The sequence below is a fragment of the Carcharhinus amblyrhynchos genome, chromosome 5 (genome assembly GCF_965287045.1).
Source record: "Carcharhinus amblyrhynchos chromosome 5, sCarAmb.v2.hapA, whole genome shotgun sequence".
Taxonomy (NCBI): Eukaryota; Metazoa; Chordata; class Chondrichthyes; order Carcharhiniformes; family Carcharhinidae; genus Carcharhinus; species Carcharhinus amblyrhynchos.
This window is the reverse complement of record NC_137328.1, coordinates 127,433,488-127,453,068: the sequence shown is the minus strand read 5'-3', so window position 1 is coordinate 127,453,068 and position 19,581 is coordinate 127,433,488.

Here is a 19,581-nt window from a genome sequence, read left to right as displayed (position 1 = left end):
AAAGTGAATGAGCTGATGGTGCAAATCAGCACAAATGGATATGATCTAGTGGCCATTACGGAAACATGGTTGCAGGGTGACAGGGACTGGGAGCTGAATAATCAGGGGTATCAGGTGTTTAGGAAGGATAGACGGGAGGAAAAAGTGGGTGGGGTAGCTCTGTTAATTAAGGATAATATCAGGGCGGGAGTAAGGGAAGATATAGGCTCTGAAGAGCAGAACGTGGAATCGTTGTGGGTGGAGATAAGGAATAGTAAGGGGAGGCAGACGATGGTGGGTGTGGTCTATAGGCCCCCAAATAATAACTTTGAGGTGGGGCGGGCTATAAACAAGCAAATAAATGATGCATGCAGAAACGGAATGGCGGTAATTATGGGGGATTTTAATCTGCATATTGATTGGATGACCCAAGTCGGACATGGTGGGCTTGAGGAAGAGTTCTTGGAATGCTGTCGGGATAGTTTCCTTGAACGGAACCTACGAGGGAGCGAGCTATCTTAGATCTGGTGCTGTGTAACGAGGCAGGTAGAATTAGGGATCTTCTTGTGAGAGATCCTCTTGGGATGAGTGATCATAGTATGGTTGAATTTCTGATGCAGATGGAGGATGAGAAAGTAGGATCCCAAACCAGTGTCCTCTGTTTGAACAGAGGGGAGTATGATAGGATGAGAGCAGAATTGGCGAATGTAGATTGGGGGCGCAGATTGGTTGGTAGGATGGCTGAGGAACAGTGGAGGATTTTTAAGGAGATCTTTTTTGGTACTCAGCAGAAATATACTCCGATGGTAGGAGAAGGGATAACTAGCCGTGGTTATCTAAGGAAATAAAGGAGAGTATTAAATTAAAAGCTGATGCATTCAGAGAGGCTAAAAATAGTGGGCGATTAGAGGATTGGGAAAGATTTAAAAATCAACAAAGAATGACTAAGAAGGTGATAAAGAAAGGAAAGATAGAGTATGAAGCCAAACTAGCTCTAAATATAAAAAATGACAGTAAAAGTTTTTACAAATATATAAAGAAGAAGAGGCTGGCTAGAATGAATGTTGGACCCTTGGAGGATGAGAGGGGGGATTTAGCGGTGGGACCTAATTTAAAAGTTTAAATAAGTTTTTTGCCTTGGTCTTCACGGAGGAGGACACAAATAGTTTGTCGGATATTAGGATGGTAGGAGACGAGGGCCTTAATCTGGATAGGCTGAGCGAGTGGGCGAGGACCTGGCAGATGGAGTATAATGTTAGCAATTGTGAGGTTATCCACTTTGGCAGAAATAATAGTAGGAGGGATTATTATTTAAAAGGCGAAAAGCTGCAGCATGCTACAGTGTAGAGGGACCTGGGGGTCCTTGTGCACGAGTTGCAAAAACCCAGTCTGCAGGTGCAGTAGGTGATCAAGAAGGTGAATGGAATGTTGGCCTTTATAGCGAGGGGGATAGAATATAAAAGCAGGGAGGTCTTGCTGCAACTGTACAGGGCACTGGTGAGGCCGCAGCTGGAGTACTGTGTGCAGTTTTGGTCACCGCATTTGCGAGAGGATATATTGGCCTTGGAGGGAGTGCAGAGGAGGTTCACTAGGCTGATACCAGAGATGAGGGGGTTGGACTATGAAGAGAGACTAATAGATTAGGTCTGTACTCGTTGGAGTTTAGAAGGCTGAGGGGGGATGTTATAGAAACGTATAAGATAATGAAGGGGATGGATAGGGTAGAGGTAGAGAGATTTCTCCTGCTTCGAAAAGATAGCAGGACTAGAGGGCACAGCCTCAAGATAAGGGGGGGCGGCAGTTTAGATCAGAGCTGAGGAGGAACTTCTTCACTCAAAGGGTGGTGAATCTCTGGAATTCTCTACCCATTGAAGTGGTGGAGGCTACCTCGCTAAATATATTTAAGTCACGGGTAGATAGATTTCTGATAGACAAGGGAATTAAAGGTTATGGGGAGAAAGCGGGAAAGTGGAACTGATCCACTTCAGATCAGCCATGATCTTATTGAATGGTGGGGCAGGCTCGAAGGGCTAGATGGTCTACTCCTGCTCCTATTTCTTATGTTCTTATGTAACATGCTAAGTATGTAGTCATCTGCAAGCAGTATAATGTGGATAAATGTGAGGTTATCCACTTTGGTAGCAATAATATCAAGACAGATTATTACTTGAATGGGTGTAAATTGAGAGAGTCGGATACTCAGTGAGACCTTGGTGTCCTCGTGCATCAGTCGCTGAAAGAAAGTGCGCAGGTACAGCAGGTAGTGAATAAGACAAATGGTATGTTGGTCTTCATAGCGAGAGGATTTGAGTATAGGGATAGGGATGTTTTGCTGCAATTGTACAGGGCATTGGTGAGGCCGCACCTGGAGTATTGTGAGCAGTTTTGGTGTCCTTATCTGAGGAAGGATGTCCTTGCTATAGAGGGAGTATAGTGAAGGTTTACCAGGCTGATTCCTGAGATGGCAGGTCTGTCATATGAGGAGAGATTAAGTCAGTTAGGATTATGTTCGCTGGAATTTAGAAGAGTGAGAGGGGATCTCACAGAAACATATATAAAATTCTAACAGGGTTAGACAGGGTAGATTCAGAAAGAATTTTCCCAATGGTGGGGGAGTTCAGAACCAGGGATCATAATTTGAGGATAAGGAGTAAACCTTTTAGGACTGAGGTGCAAAGAAATTTCTTCACCCAGCAGGTGGTGAATGTATGGAATTCACTACCACTGAATGCAGTTGAGGCCAAAATGTTGCATAATTTCAAGAAGAAATTAGATATAACTCTTGGGGCTAAAGGGATCGAGGGATATGGGGGGAAGGGGGGGATCAGGATAATGAATTTGATGGCTCCTGCTCTGCCCAAGACTGCAAAAAACTACAAAAGGTTGTGAATGTAGCCTAATCCATCACACAAACTAGCCTTCCATCCATTGACTCTGTCAACACTTCCTGCTGCCTCGGAAAAGCAGCCAGGACAAGTAAGGACCCTGCGCACCCCAGACATTCTCTTTTCTACCTTCTTCCGTCAGGAAAATGATACCCAAGTCTGAGGTCACGTGCCAACCGACTCAAGAACAGCTTCTTCCTTGGTGCCATCAGACTTTTGAATGGACCTACTTGACATTAAATTGATCTTTCTCTACACCATAGCTATGACTGTAACAATATATTCTGCACTCTCTCCTTTCCTTCTCTATGAATGTTATGCTTTGTCTGTGTTGTGCGCAAGAAACAATACTTTTCACTATATACTAATAGATGTGGCAATAATAAATAAAACATAGAGCATAAAATCCCTAAGCAGAAATGGAGGCCATTCGGCCCATTGAGTCTGCTCTGACCACAATCTCACCCAGGCCCTATTCCTGTAAGCCCACACATTTACTCTGATAATCCCCTGATACTAGGGTCAATTTAACATGTTCAATCCGCATAACCCACACATTTTTGGACTGTGGGAGGAAACTGAAGCACCCGGAAGAAACCCACACAGACACGGGGAGAATGTGCAAACTGTGCACAGATAGTGACACAAGGCTGCAATTGAACCTGGGCCTTGGTGCTATAAGGCAGCAGTGCTAACCACTGCGTCACTGTGCTCCTAAATCAAATCAAATCAAGAAGATGAATGGAAGAGCAAGCTCAAAGGGTCAAATGGCCGACACCTGCTTCTATGTTTCGATGTTTCCTTGGTTTGTTCCAGAACCTATTGCTCTAAGAAACTATCTCCAATACAGTTTTAGTGAACTCTCCCTCAAAGCTACCCTTGTCAATTTGATTTCTCCTGTCTATATACATATTAAAATTGCCCATGAATATTGCCGTACTTTTCTTACAAGCCCCCAGTTTTTCCTCATTTGTATTGGGCCCCACTGTGGCATTACTAAATGGGAAAATTCTATTACTCCCATCAGGGACTTCCTTCCCTTGCTATTTCTCAGTTCTATCCAGACTGACTCTGCATCTTAATCTTCATTGTCTGTATCATTTCTCACTACAGACTTTTTTCCTCAACCAACAAAGCTTTACCATCTCCTTTTCCTTTCTGTCTATCCTTCTGAAATACTGAGTACTCTCGGATATTCAATTTCCAAACCTGGTTTTTCTTCAACCATGTCTCAGTAATTGCCATCAAATCATACTCCTTTGTCTGTATTTATGCTGTTTACTCATTAATTTTATTCTGAATGCTTCATACTTTCAGATATAAAGCATGTAAGTTTGTTTTATTATCAAGTTTCCCCACTCTTGCACGATTCCTTGGTGTAATACGATGATCTGTCCATTCCTTTTATTTTCTGGTAACAGAAACCTATCCTCACCCACCTTCTCCTTTGAATTTTTAATTTTCTATATAACTGAACCCTCTGTCCTCCATATTTCATTTAAAGTCCTATCTGCAGCACTAGTTACGAAATTTGCCAGGATTCTGGTCCCAGCATGATTCAGATGGAACCTGTCCAATCGCAACAGCTTCCCTCTTTCCTTAGTGTTGGTGCCAATGTCCCATGAATTCAAACCCAATTCTCCCATATCAACCTCTGAGCCACACTTTGCCTCTTTAGTCTTATCAAGACTGTACTCATGGCTCAGGTAGTAATCCAGAGATTGTTATTTTTTGGGTTCTACTTTATAATTTAGCCCCTAACTGCTGTTATTCCCTTATCAGCACCTCTATCCTTGTTTTGTCTATGTCGTTGGTACTTATGTGGACCATGACAACTGAATATTTTCCCTTCCACTTCAAGTTCCTCTGCTGTTCAGATGAGTTATCCTGAACCCTGGCACCAAGTAGGCAACATTGCCTTCAGGACTCTCTATCCTGGCTGCAGAGAACATTGTCTATGCCCCTAACTATACGATCCCCAATTGAGACTACATTTTATTTTCTTCCCCAACTTGAATGGTTTCCTGTACCATGGTGCTATGGTCAGTTTGCTCATCCTCCCTACAGTTCCTACTCTAGTCCACTTGGGGAGCAAGAATCTCAAATCTGTTGGCCAAGGACAAGGGCTGTGGCTCTTGCAGCCCTACTTCCTGATCCCTCTACCTGTCTCACTTGTAAACAGATCCTCAAATAGCAAGTGCTGATAATACTGTGAATGCTTATTTGGTAAAATGGAGAAAGGGACATTTCCAGTGGATGAAATAGACATCAGCTAATCAGGAGCCAAACAGTCAATAACTTAATCAAAAACAGAAAACATTGAAAAATCTCAGCAGGTCTGACAGCATCTGTGGAGAGAGAACCCAGCCAACGTTTCAAGTCTGGATGACTCTTCGTCAGAGCTCTCCAGAGTCAAAACATTGGCTCTATTTCTCTCTCCACAGATGCTGTCAGACCTGTTGACATTTTCCAGTATTTTGTTTTTGTTTCAGATTCCAGCATCCACAGTAATTTGCTTTTAACCCCAACTTAATGTTTGAAATTGAGCACTGTACAGATAATTTTCTAAGAGTAATTTTCACTGACCTTTCCGAAGCACCCTGGAAAAGGAGCACCTAATGTTCCCATTAAATAAAGAAATGTTACTTTAGCAAGCACAGCATTTTGAGAACTTACATTCATCTAACCGCACACATCTATATGTTATTTCATCCAGCACCTTGCCTTCTGGACAATATGGGAAGCAACCTTCAATCCTGCAGAAGGAAATTGGCAAACGTTATTTATTTTATTCAGCAGAATGAGTGAGTGCCTTGAAGGATATACTGGAAGGCTCTGGAATTCAGCATTTTTTGTCCATGTCTGAACTAAGGCTGTAATGAAGTCAGGAGCTGAGTGAACCTGGCAAAACCCAAACTGAGCAGGTTATTACTGAGCAGGTGCTGCTCGATAGCACTGTTGATGACCCCTCCCATCATTTTACTGATGATCAAGAGTAGACTGATTGGGCGGTAATTGGCCCAGTTGAATTTGTCCTGCTTTTTGTGTCATGGTCATACCTGAAGAATTTTCCAAATTCTCGGGTAGATGCCCGTGTTGTAACATTACTGGAAAAGTATGGTTAGGGGAGCTTTTAGGTACATCTGGTGCAGATCCTGGCATTACAAAGAACAAAGAACAAAGAAAATTACAGCAAAGGAACAGGTCCTTCAGCCCTCCAAGCCTACACTGACCATGCTGCCTAAGTTAAAAGATTGTCCGAGGTGTTACCAACATCAAAAAGAAGAAACAATGGCCAGAGTTCTGTGCTTTCTGCCACTGCTGCCAGCAAGGACAGAGAATTTGATGCTCAGCTAAAACTCCATTTGCTGCAGCAAGACCAGTGAATCCTGCTAGCATGAATGGCCAGAGTAGCCCATTCAACATATCCATATTCAGGTTAATTGAAGAGGATGAGAGAGAGCGAGAGAAACAGTTAGCAAATAGGACATCCCCCAAAAGCATTGTACTTCATCTGAAAGCTGCTGGTTTTTAGATAGAAAATAACTTTGCTGAATGGACAGCTCTCCCAAACCTAAAGATAACTCGTGAATGGTAATGATATGTTGGAATTAGTTCATAGAGTTATACAATATTCAATGTTGTTTGGGAAAGGGTCATTTTTCATGTTTCAGGAATGCAGATAGTTGGGAACAAGGGTTAACTTCATGAGCTACTGTGTGTATACTGCCATTATTATAGTTAACTGTACTGTTGTAGTGTATTGTAGTCACACTTGTATTTCTTCTAATTTCATAAATATTCTTTATTAATTGAATACAAAAGAATTAAACTGTTTCTGGCTGGGTTTGCCTATTTTTCCGCACATTACACCAAATTGAAAATATACACCACGAAGAAGTGGTGTTCCAAGTTACCCTACTGGGATACCCTCACATTTAACATCAGCAAGGTTCTTAACCAGAATTTATGCACTTGTCGATGTCACTCCATTACTTCAGAAGGGTCAGAGATAAATAAGGAACTTGTGAGTTTATTAATCTAAAATCAGTTGTTTGTAAATTACTAGGATCAATTATCAGGGACAGAAGGTCTGATAATTTGGACAAATATAAAGGGGGGAGTTTTCCTGTTCCGCCTCCACGGGAAGCGTAGCAGACGGGGAGGCAGACCTTGCAAAGATTGGTTGACCTTGGGCGGGATTTTCTCGTTTTGATTTGATTTATTATTGTCACATGTATTAACATACAGTGAAAAGTATTGTTTCTTGAGTGCTATACGGACAAAGCATGCAATTATTGAGAAGGAAACGAGAGAGTGCAGAATGTAGTGTTACAGTCATAGTTAGAGTGTAGATAAAGATCAATTTAATGCAAGGTAGGTCCATTCAAAAGTCCGATGGCAGCAGGGAAGGAGGTGTTCTTGAGTCGGTTGATACGTGACCTCAGACTTTTGTAGCTTTTTCCCGATGGGAGAAGGTGGAAGAGAGAATGTCCGGAGTGCATGGGGTCCTTAATTATACTGGCTGCTTTCCTGAGGCAGCAGGAAGTGTAGACAGAGTCAATGGATGGGAGGCTGGTTTGTGTGATGGATTAGGCGACATTCACAACCTTTTGTAGTTCCTTGTGGTCTTGGGCAGAGCAGGAGCCCATACCAAACTGTGATACAACCTGAAAGAATGCTTTCTATGGTGCATCTGTAAGAGGTTTGTGGTGGGTACGGCCGGACAATCCCGAGAAAGGGAACAAGCATAGATTTGAGATTTGATAGTGTGAATCATTTCAGTCATCAGTTCGATGAAATTCAAATATCTCTAAATCCATTAAACTAACCATAAATATGGATTGTTACTGTTTATTTGATTTTGTGTATTTTTAATAAGTGTGATTCTGTGTTATTGTGTGTGTACTTACTTTACTGTTCGAGTGCATTTGGTTCCAAGTGGATCCTGGCAGGTCTTTAGACAAGGATGTTCACATGATTTGTACCTCCACTCGCATAAAGTATATTCAGGTATTGCAAAGTCACACTCTGTAAAGACAATAAACTACAGGAATCAGTTTGGCAAACATTTTCTCAACTGAGAATTTGGTGGATTTACACATAGCGATAAGGACCGTCAGAGGATATATCACGATATAAATCAGTTGGAGACTTGAGCGGAGAGATGACAGATGGAGTTTAATCCGGAAAAATGTAAGATAATGCATTTTGAAAGGTCTAATACAGAGAGGAAATATACATTAAATGACAGAACTTTTAACAGTATCAATAGGCAGGAGGATCTGGGTGTACAGGTGCACAAGTCACTGAAAGCAGCAACGCAGTTGGAGAAGGTAATCAAGAAGGCATATGGCATGCTTGTCTTCATTGAGTTTAAAAATTGGCAAGTCATGTTGCAGCCTTAAAGAACTTTAATTAGGTTGCGCTTAGAATATAGTGTTCAATTCTGGTCGCACCACACTACCAGAAGGATATGGAGGCTTTAGAGAGGGTACAGAAAAGATTTACCAGGATGTTGCCTGGTATGGAGGCCATTAGCTATGAAGAGAGGTTGGAGAAACTTAGTTTGTTCTCACTGGAATGATGGAGTTTGAGGAGCGACCTGATAGAAGTCTATAAGATTATGAGGGACATGGACAGGGTGGATAGTCAGAAGCTTTTTCCCAGCATGGAAGGGTCAATTACTAAGGCGAAGGTTTAAAGGAGATGTACGAGGCAAATTTTTTACAGACGGTGATGGGAGCCTGAAACTCACTGCCAGGGGGGACAGTGGAAGCAGGTACGATAGTGAGTTTTAAGGGACATCAGGACAAATATATGAATAGGATGGGAATAGAGGAATATGGTCCCTGGAAGGGAAGGGGGCTTTAGTTCAGTCGGTTGGCATAATCAATGCAGGCTTGGAGGGCTGAAGGGCCTATCCTTGTGCTGTAATTTTCCTTGTTCTTTGTTCTCAGAGCTAAATTTCCAAGTCAGGGAGAGTTACAGAAATACTGCTTGCAGACTGCTGTCCTAACAGCTTCTAACTAAACTGAAAGTGAATCCTTGGATTCCTCTGTGAACGAGACACATGACTCAACTTGTCAATCTTCTGCCAACAATTCAAAAGGGTTGTGAAACTCATAAAGCTCCAGGACATTTCATTAGGCCCAAATTAAAAATAAAGAAAAATGCCTTCAATAGAGTCCCTATATTGCAGAAGGAGGCCATTCAGCCGATTGAGTCTGCTCTGACCACAATCCAACCCAGGCCCTAAGCCCCTAACCTTATGTATTTACCCAGCTAGTCCCCCTGACATGAGGGTCAATTTACCATGGCCAATAAACCTAACCCACATACAGCTTTGGACTGTGGGAGGAAACCAGAACACCCAGAGGAAACCCACACAGTCACGAGGAGAATGTGTAAAGTCTGCACAGACAATGACCCATGGCCAGAATTGAACCCAGGTCCTTGGCACTATGAGGCAGCAGTGCTAACCACTGTGCCACCCCAAAAAAAAAGCTGGCTTAAAAAAAACTGCTGAGAAACATGATTAAAATATATTTGTAAAGGCACAGCAGTGACACATAGGTACACAGGGTACATATAAGCAGAGGCATTGGTGGAGTACTGAAAATGCAGGTTGGAGCTGAAGAAGTCAGTTAGGACTGCAAAGGGGGAATATGAGAAAGCTCTGGCTGGTAAAAGTAGGGAAAATTCCAAGATATTCTACAAGTATATCAATGGGAAGAGCATAACCAGGGAAAAAAGAACATGCAGTCTCTGAGGGCATAAATCACAAAAGGCTAGTAAACAGGTACAGCAAGTAATTAGGATGTGGAATTGTAGGCACAATAAGAAGTCTCACAACATCAGGTTAATGTCCAGCAGGTTTATTTGGTAGCACAAGCTTTTGGAGCACTGCCCCTACATTAGGTGAGTGAAGAGTTCAATTCACAAACAGGGCATATATGCACATGTACTCAGTTATAAGATAACGGTTGGAATGCAAGTCTTAACAGGTAATCTGTTAACAGGTAAGATTACCTGGTAAGACTCGCATTCCAACATTATCTTGTAATTGAGTCTGTGTGCATATATGCCCTGTTTGTGAACTGAACTCTTCCCTCACCTAATGAACAACTAATTAGGAAAGTTCTTTGAAGGTTTTTGTTTATTGTGAGCAGAATTGATTACAGAAATAGAGAGGTTATGCTTCAATTGTATGGGGCATTGGTGAGAGCACATGTGGAGGTACTGTGTACAGCACTGATCTGATTATCTAAGGAGACATAAAAATGCATTAGATAACATTCAAAGAAACTTTACCAGACAAATACAGGAATGAGAGGGTTGTAATATGAAGAAAGGTTGGAGAGGTTAGTATCTAGAATTCAGAAGAGTAAGAGCTGACTTTATTTAGTTTAGCTTAGTTTTATTTAGTTTATTTATCAGTGTCACAAGTAAGCTTACATTAACACTGCAATGAAGTTACTGTGAAAATCCCCTAGTTGCCACACTCCGGCTCCTGTTCGGGTACACCGAGAGAGAATTCAGTACAGCCAATGCACTTAACCAGCACGTTTTCAAACTGTGGGCGGAAACCAGAGCACCCAGGAGAAACTCATGTAGACACAAGGAGAATGTACAGACTCTGCATAGACACTAGAATAGGTGCAAATTGAGACAGGTGGATACTCAATGAGACTTTGGAATCCTTGTGCATCAGTTACTGAAAATACAGGTACAGCAGGAGAAATAAGGCAAATGGTATGTTGGCCTTCATAGCGAGAAGATTTGAGTATAAGGATAGGGATGTTTCACTGCAATTGTGTAGGACGTTGGTGAAGCCACACCTGGAGTATCGTGTAGTGCAGTTTTGGTGTCCTTATCTGAGGAAGGATGTCCTTGTTATAGAAGGAGTACAGTGAATGTTTATCAGACTGATTCCTGGGATGGCAAATCTGTCATATGAGGAGAGACTAAGTTGGTTAGGATTATATTCACTGGAGTTTAGAAGAGTGAGAGAGGATCTGATAGAAACTCATAAAATTCTAACGGGATTATTCAGGGCAGATTCAGAAAAAATGTTTCCGATGGTGGGGGAATCCAGAACTAGGGATCATAGTTTGAGGATAGAACTTTTAGAACTGAGGCGAGAAGAAATTTCTTCACCCAGAGGATGGTGAATGTGTGGAATTCACTACCACAGAAAGTAGATGAGGTCAAAACATTGTTCGATTTCTGGAAGAAATTAAGGAGAAATTAATTAGATATAGCTCTCGCTGCTGAAGGGATCTGGGAGAAAGGGGGGAATCAGGATATAGAATTCAATGATCAGCCATTATCAAGATAAATGGTGAAGCAGGCACAAAGGGCCAAATGGCCGACTCCTGCTTCTAGTTTCTGTGACAATGACTCAAGCCAGGAATCGAACTCAGGTCCCTGGCACTGTGAGGCAGCAATGCTAACCACTGTGCCTCCTTTCTGTTTGACAGAAGTAAGACCAGATTAAAGAGACATACAGTAAAAGCCCGCAAGGGTCCATATAAAATTATTTTTACATCTAGGGGAGGTTTACTAAGACTACTGGGGAGAGTTTAAACTAGAAAGGTTGCGGGGGGGGGGTGGTGGGAATCAAATTGAAGTGACTGGGAGAGAGGAGATGAGTTCACAAATAGAGAAAGCTTGTCGACAGTGTGAGAGGGAGGATAGGCAGTTGATAGAGAAGGGGAGCGCTCAGACCGAAGGGTTTGGCACCTGCGCAAGGATATTTTGGTCCTGGAGGGAGTGCAGAGGAGGTTTACTAGGCTGATACCGGAGTTGAGGGGATTGAGCTATGAGGAGAGGCTGAATAAACTAGGCTTGTACTCGTTAGAGTTTAGAAGAATGAGGGGAGATCTCATTGAGACGTATAAGATGATGAATGGGATGGATAGGATAGAGGTGGAGAGACTCTTCCCGCTCAAAAAAGACAGTAGGACTAGGGGGCACAGCCTCAAGATAAAGGGGAGGCGGTTTAGAACGGAGTTGAGGAGGAACTTCTTCACTCAAAGGGTGGTGAATCTCTGGAATTCTCTGCCCGTTGAAGTGGTGGAGGCTGCCTCGCTAAATATTTTTAAGAAGCGGGTTGATGGGTTCTTGATAAGAGAGGGGATTAAGGGTTATGGGGAGAGGGCGGGAAAGTGGAACTGAGCCACAACAGATCAGCCATGATCTTATTGAATGGCGGGGCAGGCTCGAAGGGCTAGATGGCCTACTCCTGCTCCTATTTCTTATGTTCTTATGTTCTTATAGATGTGTCTATTTTAATGCAAGAAGTGTGAACAAAGTGGATGAGCTTAGAATGTGGATTGCTACTTGGAAATGTGATGTGGTGGCCATTACAGAGAACATAAGAACATAAGAAATAGGAGCAGGAGTAGGCCATCTAGCCCTTCGAGCCTGCCCTGCCATTCAATAAGATCATGGCTGATCTGAAGTGGATCAGTTCCACTTTCCAGCTTTCTCCCCATAACCCTTAATTCCTTTGCCTACCAAAAACTTATCCACCCGTGTCTTAAATATATTTAGCGAGGCAGCCTCCACCACATCAATGGGCAGAGAATTTCAGAGATTCACCACCCTTTGAGTGAAGAAATTCCTCCTCAACTCCGTTCTAAACTGCACCCCCCCTTATCTTGAGGCTGTGCCCTGTAGTCCTGCTGTCCTTTCTGAGCAAGAAGAATCTCTCTACCTCTACCCTATCCATCTCCTTCAATATCTTACACGTCTCTATAAGATCCCCCCTCATCCTTCTAAATTCCAACGAGTACGAACCCAGTCTATTCAGCCTCTCTTCATAGTTCAACCCCCTCATCTCTGGTATCAGCCGAGTGAACCTCCTCTGCACTCCCTCCAGGGCCAAAATATCCTTGCGCAAGTGCGGCGACCAAAACTGCACACAGTACTCCAGCTGCGGCCTCACCAGTGCCCTGTACAGTTCCTGCAAGACCTCCCTGCTTTTATATTCAATCCCCCTCGCTATAAAGGCCAGCATCCCATTTGCCTTCCTGATCACCAGCTGCACCTGCAGACTGGGTTTTTGCGACTCATGCACAAGGACCCCCAGGTCCCTCTGCACCTTAGCATGCTGCAGCTTTTCACCCTTTGAATAGTAGTCCCTCCTACTATTATTCTTGTCAAAGTGGATAACCTCACATTGGATGAGACTTGGATGACTCAGGGACAGGACTGGTTACTTCAAGTGCCGGGTTTCAGATGTTTCAGAAGGGATAGGGAGGGAGGCAAAAGAGGTGGGGGAGTGGCACTGTTGATCAGAGATAGCGTCACGGCTGTAGAGAAGGTGGACGCTGTGGAGGGATTGTCTATGGAGTCTCTGTGGGTGGAAGTTTGGAACAGGAAGGGATCAGTAACTTTACTGGGTGTTTTCTACAGGCCGCCCAATAGTAACAGGGATGTTGAGGAGCAGATTGGGAAGCAGATCCTGGAAAGGTGTAATAATAAGAGTTGTTGTGATGGGAGATTTTAATTTCCCAAATATTGATTGGAATCTCCCTAGGGTAAGATGTTTAGATGGGGAGGAGTTTGTTAAGTGTGTTCAGGAAGGTTTCTTGACACAGTATGTCGTCATTGGTCTCTGGTGTAGTCCCGGAGGATTGGAGGATAGCGAATGTTGTCCCATTGTTTAAGAAGGGGAACAGAGACTTTGCCGGGAATTATAGACCGGTGAGTCTTACTTCTGTTGTGGGCAAGGTTTTAGAAAAAATTATTAGGGATAGGATTTATAGTTATTTGGAGTGTAATGAATTGATTAGAAATAGTCAGCATGGTTTTGTAGCAGGTAGGTCGTGCCTTACTAACCTTATTGAGTTTTTTGAGAAGGTGACCAAAGAGGTGGATGGGGGTAAGGCAGTTGACGTGGTATACATGGATTTTAGTAAGGCGTTCGATAAGGTTCACCATGGTAGGCTTCTGCAGAAAATGCAGATGTATGGGATTGTGGGTAATCTAGGAAGTTGGATCAGGAATTGGCTATCAGATAGGAGACAGAGGGTGGTGGTGGATGGTAAATATTCATCATGGAGTGCAGTTACGAGTGGTGTGCCTCAGGGATCTGTTTTGGGGCCACTGTTGTTTGTAATTTTTATTAATGATCTGGATGAGGGTATAGTTGGGTGGATTAGTAAATTTGCTGATGACACCAAAGTTGGAGGTGTGGTAGATTGTGAGGAAGGGTGTCATAGTCTGCAGGGAGACTTAGATAGGTTGCAGAGCTGGGCCGAGAGGTGGCGGATGGAATTTAATGCGGAGAAGTGTGAGGTAATTCACTTTGGTAGGAGCAACAGATGTGTCGAGTATAGGGCTAACGGGAGGACTTTGAATAGTGTGGATGAACAGAGGGATCTAGGTGTGTGTGTACATAGATCCCTGAAAGTTGGGAATCAAGTAGATAAGGTTGTCAAGAAGGCGTACGGTGTCTTGGCGTTTATTGGTAGGGGGATTGAATTTAGGAGTCGCAGTGTAATGTTGCAACTGTACACTACTCTAGTGCGGCCGCACTTGGAGTACTGTGTGCAGTTCTGGTCCCCGCATTACAAGAAGGATGTGGAGGCGTTGGAGAGGGTGCAGAGGAGGTTTACTAGGATGTTGCCTGGTATGGTGGGGAGGTCCTATGAGGAGAGACTGAGGGATCTAGGGTTGTTTTCGTTGGGAAGAAGGCGGCTAAGAGGGGATCTTATTGAAACATATAAGATGATTAGGGGTTTAGATAGGGTGGATAGTGATAGCCTTTTTCCTCGGATGGAGAAAGCTAGCACGAGGGGGCATGACTTTAAATTAAGGGGGGGTAGCTACAGGACGGATGTCAGGGGTAGGTTCTTTACCCAGCGGGTGGTGAGGGATTGGAATGCCCTGCCTGCTGCAGTTGTAGATGCGTCTAGTTTGGGGGCGTTTAAGAGATCTCTGGATAGGTTTATGGACGAAAAGGGATTGGTATAGGCTAGTGGGTCATTGTTTTTGTAACTGGTCGGCGCAACATCGTGGGCCGAAGGGCCTGTTCTGCGCTGTAATGTTCTATGTTCTATGTTCTATGTGGATAAGCCTACAAGAGGAGAGGCTGCACTTGATTTGGTATTGGGAAATGAACCTGGTCAGGTGTCAAATCTCTCAATGGGAGAGCATTTTGGAGATAGTGATCATAATTTTATTTCCTTTACAATAGCATTGGAGAGAGATAGGATCAGACAAGTTAGAAAAATGTTTAATTGGAGTAAGCCCACAGAAGGCAGAGAATGGTTATTGATGGGTCATATTCTGCATAGAACATTACAGCGCCGTACAGGCCCTTCGGCCCTCGATGTTGCGCCGAACAGTGGAACCAACCTGATGACCCTCTAACCTAAACTATTCCAATGTTATCCATATGCCTATCCACTGACCATTTGAAAGCCCTTAAAGTTGGCGAGTCCACAACTGCTGCAGGCAGGACATTCCACGCCCTTACTACCCTCTGAGTAAAGAACCTACCTCTGACATCCGTCCTATAATTACCACCCCTTAATTTAAAGCTATGTCCCCTTGTGTTAGCCATCACCATCCAAGTAAAAAGGCTCTCACTATCCACCCTATCTAACCCTCTGATCATCTTGTCTGCCTCAATTAGGTCAACTCTCAACCTTCTTCTTTCTAACGAAAACAACTTCAAGTCCCTCAGCCTTTCCTCATAAGACCTTCCCACCATACCAGGCAACATCCTGGTAAACCTCCTCTGCACCCTTTCCAATGCCTCCACATCCTTCTTATAATGCGGTGACCAGAACTGTACGTAATACTCCAAGTGCAGCCGCACCAAAGTTTTGTACAGTTGCAACATAACCTCACAGCTCCGAAATTCAATGCCTCTACCAATAAAACCTAATACACCGTACGCCTTCTTAACTACCTTATCAACCTGGGTGCCAACTTTCAGGGATCTATGCACATGTACACCGAGATCTCTCTGCTCGTCGACACTACCAAGAGTCCTTCCATTAGCCCTATATTCTGTACTCCTGTTATTCTTAATGGAGTCGGCATGGAGGTTGGTCACCATTGGAGTGCCCCAGGGATCTGTTCTGGGACACTTTGTGATTTTTACAAATGACCTGGATGAGGAAGTGGAGGGATGGGTTGGTAAATTTGTTGATGACACAAAGGTTGGTGGTATTGTCTGGAGGGTCTGGAGGGATGTCAGAAGTTGCAGCGAGACATTAATAGGATGCAAGACTGGACGGAGAAGTGGCAGATGGGGTTCAACCTAGATAAATGTAAAGTGGTTCATTTTGGCAGGTCAAATAGGATGGCAGAATATAAAACTAATGGTAGGACTCTTGGCAGTGTGGGAGATCAGAAGGATCTTGGGGTCTGAGTTCATAGGACACTCAAATCAGCTACGCAGGTGGAGGATGTGGTTAAGAAGGTGTATGGTGTACTGGCCTTCATCAATCGAGGAATTGAGTTTAGGAGTCAAGAGATAATGTTGCAGCTAGATAGGACCCTGGTCAGACCCCACTTGGAGTACTGTGCTCAGTTCTGGTCGCCTCATTACAAGAAGGATGTGGAAGCCATAGAAAGGGTACACAGGAGATTTACAAGGATGTTGCCTGGATTGGGAGGCATGCCTTATGAGGATAGGTTGAGTGAGCGCGGCCTTTTCTCCTTGGAGAGACGAAGGATGAGAGGTGACCTGATAGAGGTTTATAAGTTGTTGAGAGGTATTGATCGAGTGGATAGTCAGAGGCTTTTTCCCAGGGCTGAAATGGTTGCCACAAGAGGACACAGGTTTAAGGTGCTGGGGAATAGGTACAGAGGAGATGTCAGGGGTAAGTTTTTCACTTGGAGAGTGGTGGGTACATGGAATAGGCTGCCAGCAACGGTGGTGGAGTGGATTCGATAGGTTGTTTTAAGAGACTTTTAGATAAGTACATGGAACTTAGTAAAATAGAGGGTTATAGGTAAGTCTAGTAATCTCTAAGATAGGGACATCTTTGGCACAACTTTGTGGGCCGAAGGGCCTGTATTGTGCTGTAGGTTTTTTATTTCTACGCTTCTAAATCTTTAAGATTCTGAGAGGTATTGACAGTGTGGATGCAGAGAAGATGTTTCCTCTTTTCAAGAGTTTAGAATTAGGGATCACTGCTCAGGAATAAGGGATCGCAAATTATGACAGATTAGGAGAAATTTTTTCTCCAAAGGAGTTGTGAAACTCTGGAACTCTCTTCCTGAAAGGCAGTAGAACCAGAGTCTTAGAACATTTTTGATTTTATGGGATGGATAGGATAGAGGTGGAGAGACTCTTCCCGCTCAAAAAAGACAGTAGGACTAGGGGGCACAGCCTCAAGATAAAGGGGGGGCGGTTTAGAACGGAGTTGAGGAGGAACTTCTTCACTCAAAGGGTGGTGAATCTCTGGAATTCTCTGCCCGTTGAAGTGGTGGAGGCTGCCTCGCTAAATATTTTTAAGAAGCGGGTTGATGGGTTTTTGATAAGAGAGGGGATTAAGGGTTATGGGGAGAGGGCGGGAAAGTGGAACTGAGCCACGACAGATCAGCCATGATCTTATTGAATGGCGGGGCAGGCTCGAGGGGCTAGATGGCCTACTCCTGCTCCTATTTCTTATGTTCTTATGTTGAGGCAGAGCTAGATAATAAGAGAGTAAAAGGTTATCGGGGTAGGCAGGAAGAAATATGGGGTTGAGGTTACAATTAAATCAGCCATGATCTAATTGAATGGCAGAACAGGCTCATAATTTGTCGATATGTTCCAGGGTTTTGATCCAAGCAACATAAGGAATGGCGATTTCATTCCAAGTCAGAATGATGTGGTACATCCCATGTAGCTTCAGCAGAGTAAACGTTATTCAGATCCATACATGGATTGTTGAGTGCTTTTGGCCTTTTATCTCTAGACTTTAGAGTCACTGATTAGTCAAACAAAGACTGCTCCATCTGCAATTCTGCAAAGGCACAGTCATTGGGAGGCATGAAGTCAGGTACAGGCTGGGGGGAAGAACAAAGGACAAAGAATAAAGAAAAGTATAGCACAGGAAGAGGTCCTTCGGCTGTCCAAGCCTGCGCCAATTATGATGCCTGCCTAAACTAAAACCATATGCACATAGAGAGTCCGTATCCATCCATTCCCATCCCATTCATGTATTCGTCTAGTTACCTCTTAAATGTCGCTATCATATCCTCAGGCAGCGCGTTCCAGACATTCACCACCTTCTATGTAAAAAACTTGCCTCACACATACTCTCTACACTTTTCCCCATGCACCTTAAACGTATGTCCCCTAGTACTTGAGTTTTCTACCCTATGAAAGAGTGTCTGACTATCCACTCTGTCTGTGCCACAGAATAATTGAGAAGTGGGATCATTTTTAAGTGGAATTCTCAATTCAATGTCTCCTTTCACTATCATTCCTCTTCTAGGCCAACACCACACCATTGTTACAACCGAGCTTAGTGGAATTAAAGATTTGAAGATATATGCCAAAGCCACATACAAGGTATCTCTCACCCTGTTCGGAGAGGTAGGCTTGCATGCCCATGGCCATGGTTCATATCATAGAGCATAGAACATGGAACACTACGGCACAAACAGGCCCTTTGGCCCACAAGTTGAGCCGATCATATCCATACCTACCAGGCCTATCTATAACTCTCAATCCCATTAAATCCCATGTACTCATCCAGAAGTCTCATAAAAGACCCCAGCGAGTTTGCCTCTACCACCACCAACGGCAGCCGATTCCACTCACTCACCACCCCCTGAGTGAAAAACGTACCCCTGACATCTCCTCTGTACCCACTCCCCAGCACCTTAAACCTGTGTCCTCTCATAGCGACCGTTTCAGCCCTGGGAAATAGCCTCTGAGAATCCACCCTATCTATACCTCTCAATGTTTTATAAACCTCTATCAGGTCACCTCTCAATCTTCGTCTCTCCAGGGAGAAGAGACCTAGCTCCCTCAACCTATTTTCATAAGGCATGCCTCCCAATCCAGGCAACAACCTTGTAAATCTCCTCTGCACCCTCTCAATAGCTTCCACATCCTTCTTGTAGTGAGGCGACCAGAACTGCGCACAGTAATCCAAGTGGGGTCTGACAAGGGTCTTATAAAGTTGCAGCATTACCTCCCGACCCCTAAACTCAATCCCTTGATTAATGAAGGCTAGCACACCATACGCCTTCTTGACCATATCCTCCATCTGCGAGGCTGATTTAAGAGTCCTATGGGCCTGGACCCCAAGGTCCTTCTGCTCCTCAACACTGCTCTAAGACTCCTACCCTTGATATTGTACTCCTTCATCCCACTGGACCTGCCAAAATGGACCACTACACATTTATCCGCGTTGAAGTCCATCTGCCACTTCTCCGCCCAGTCTTCCATCCAATCTATGTCTTGCTGCAACTTCTGACATCCCTCCAGACTATCCACAACACCACCAACCTTCGTGTCGTCGGCAAACTTACTAACCCACCCCTCCACTTCCTCATCCAGGTCATTTATGAAAATGACAAACACCAAGGGTCCTAGAACAAATCAATTCCTTTCAGATTCTTACTTGAAGCCCCATTGGGATGATCACCCAGTCCATGCATATTCTTCATTTCCTTATCCATCAATCCCTTGTGATCAAGTTGGCTATTCCCATAGAAGTCATGAACAAAATTATCCAATATGGAAGCATTC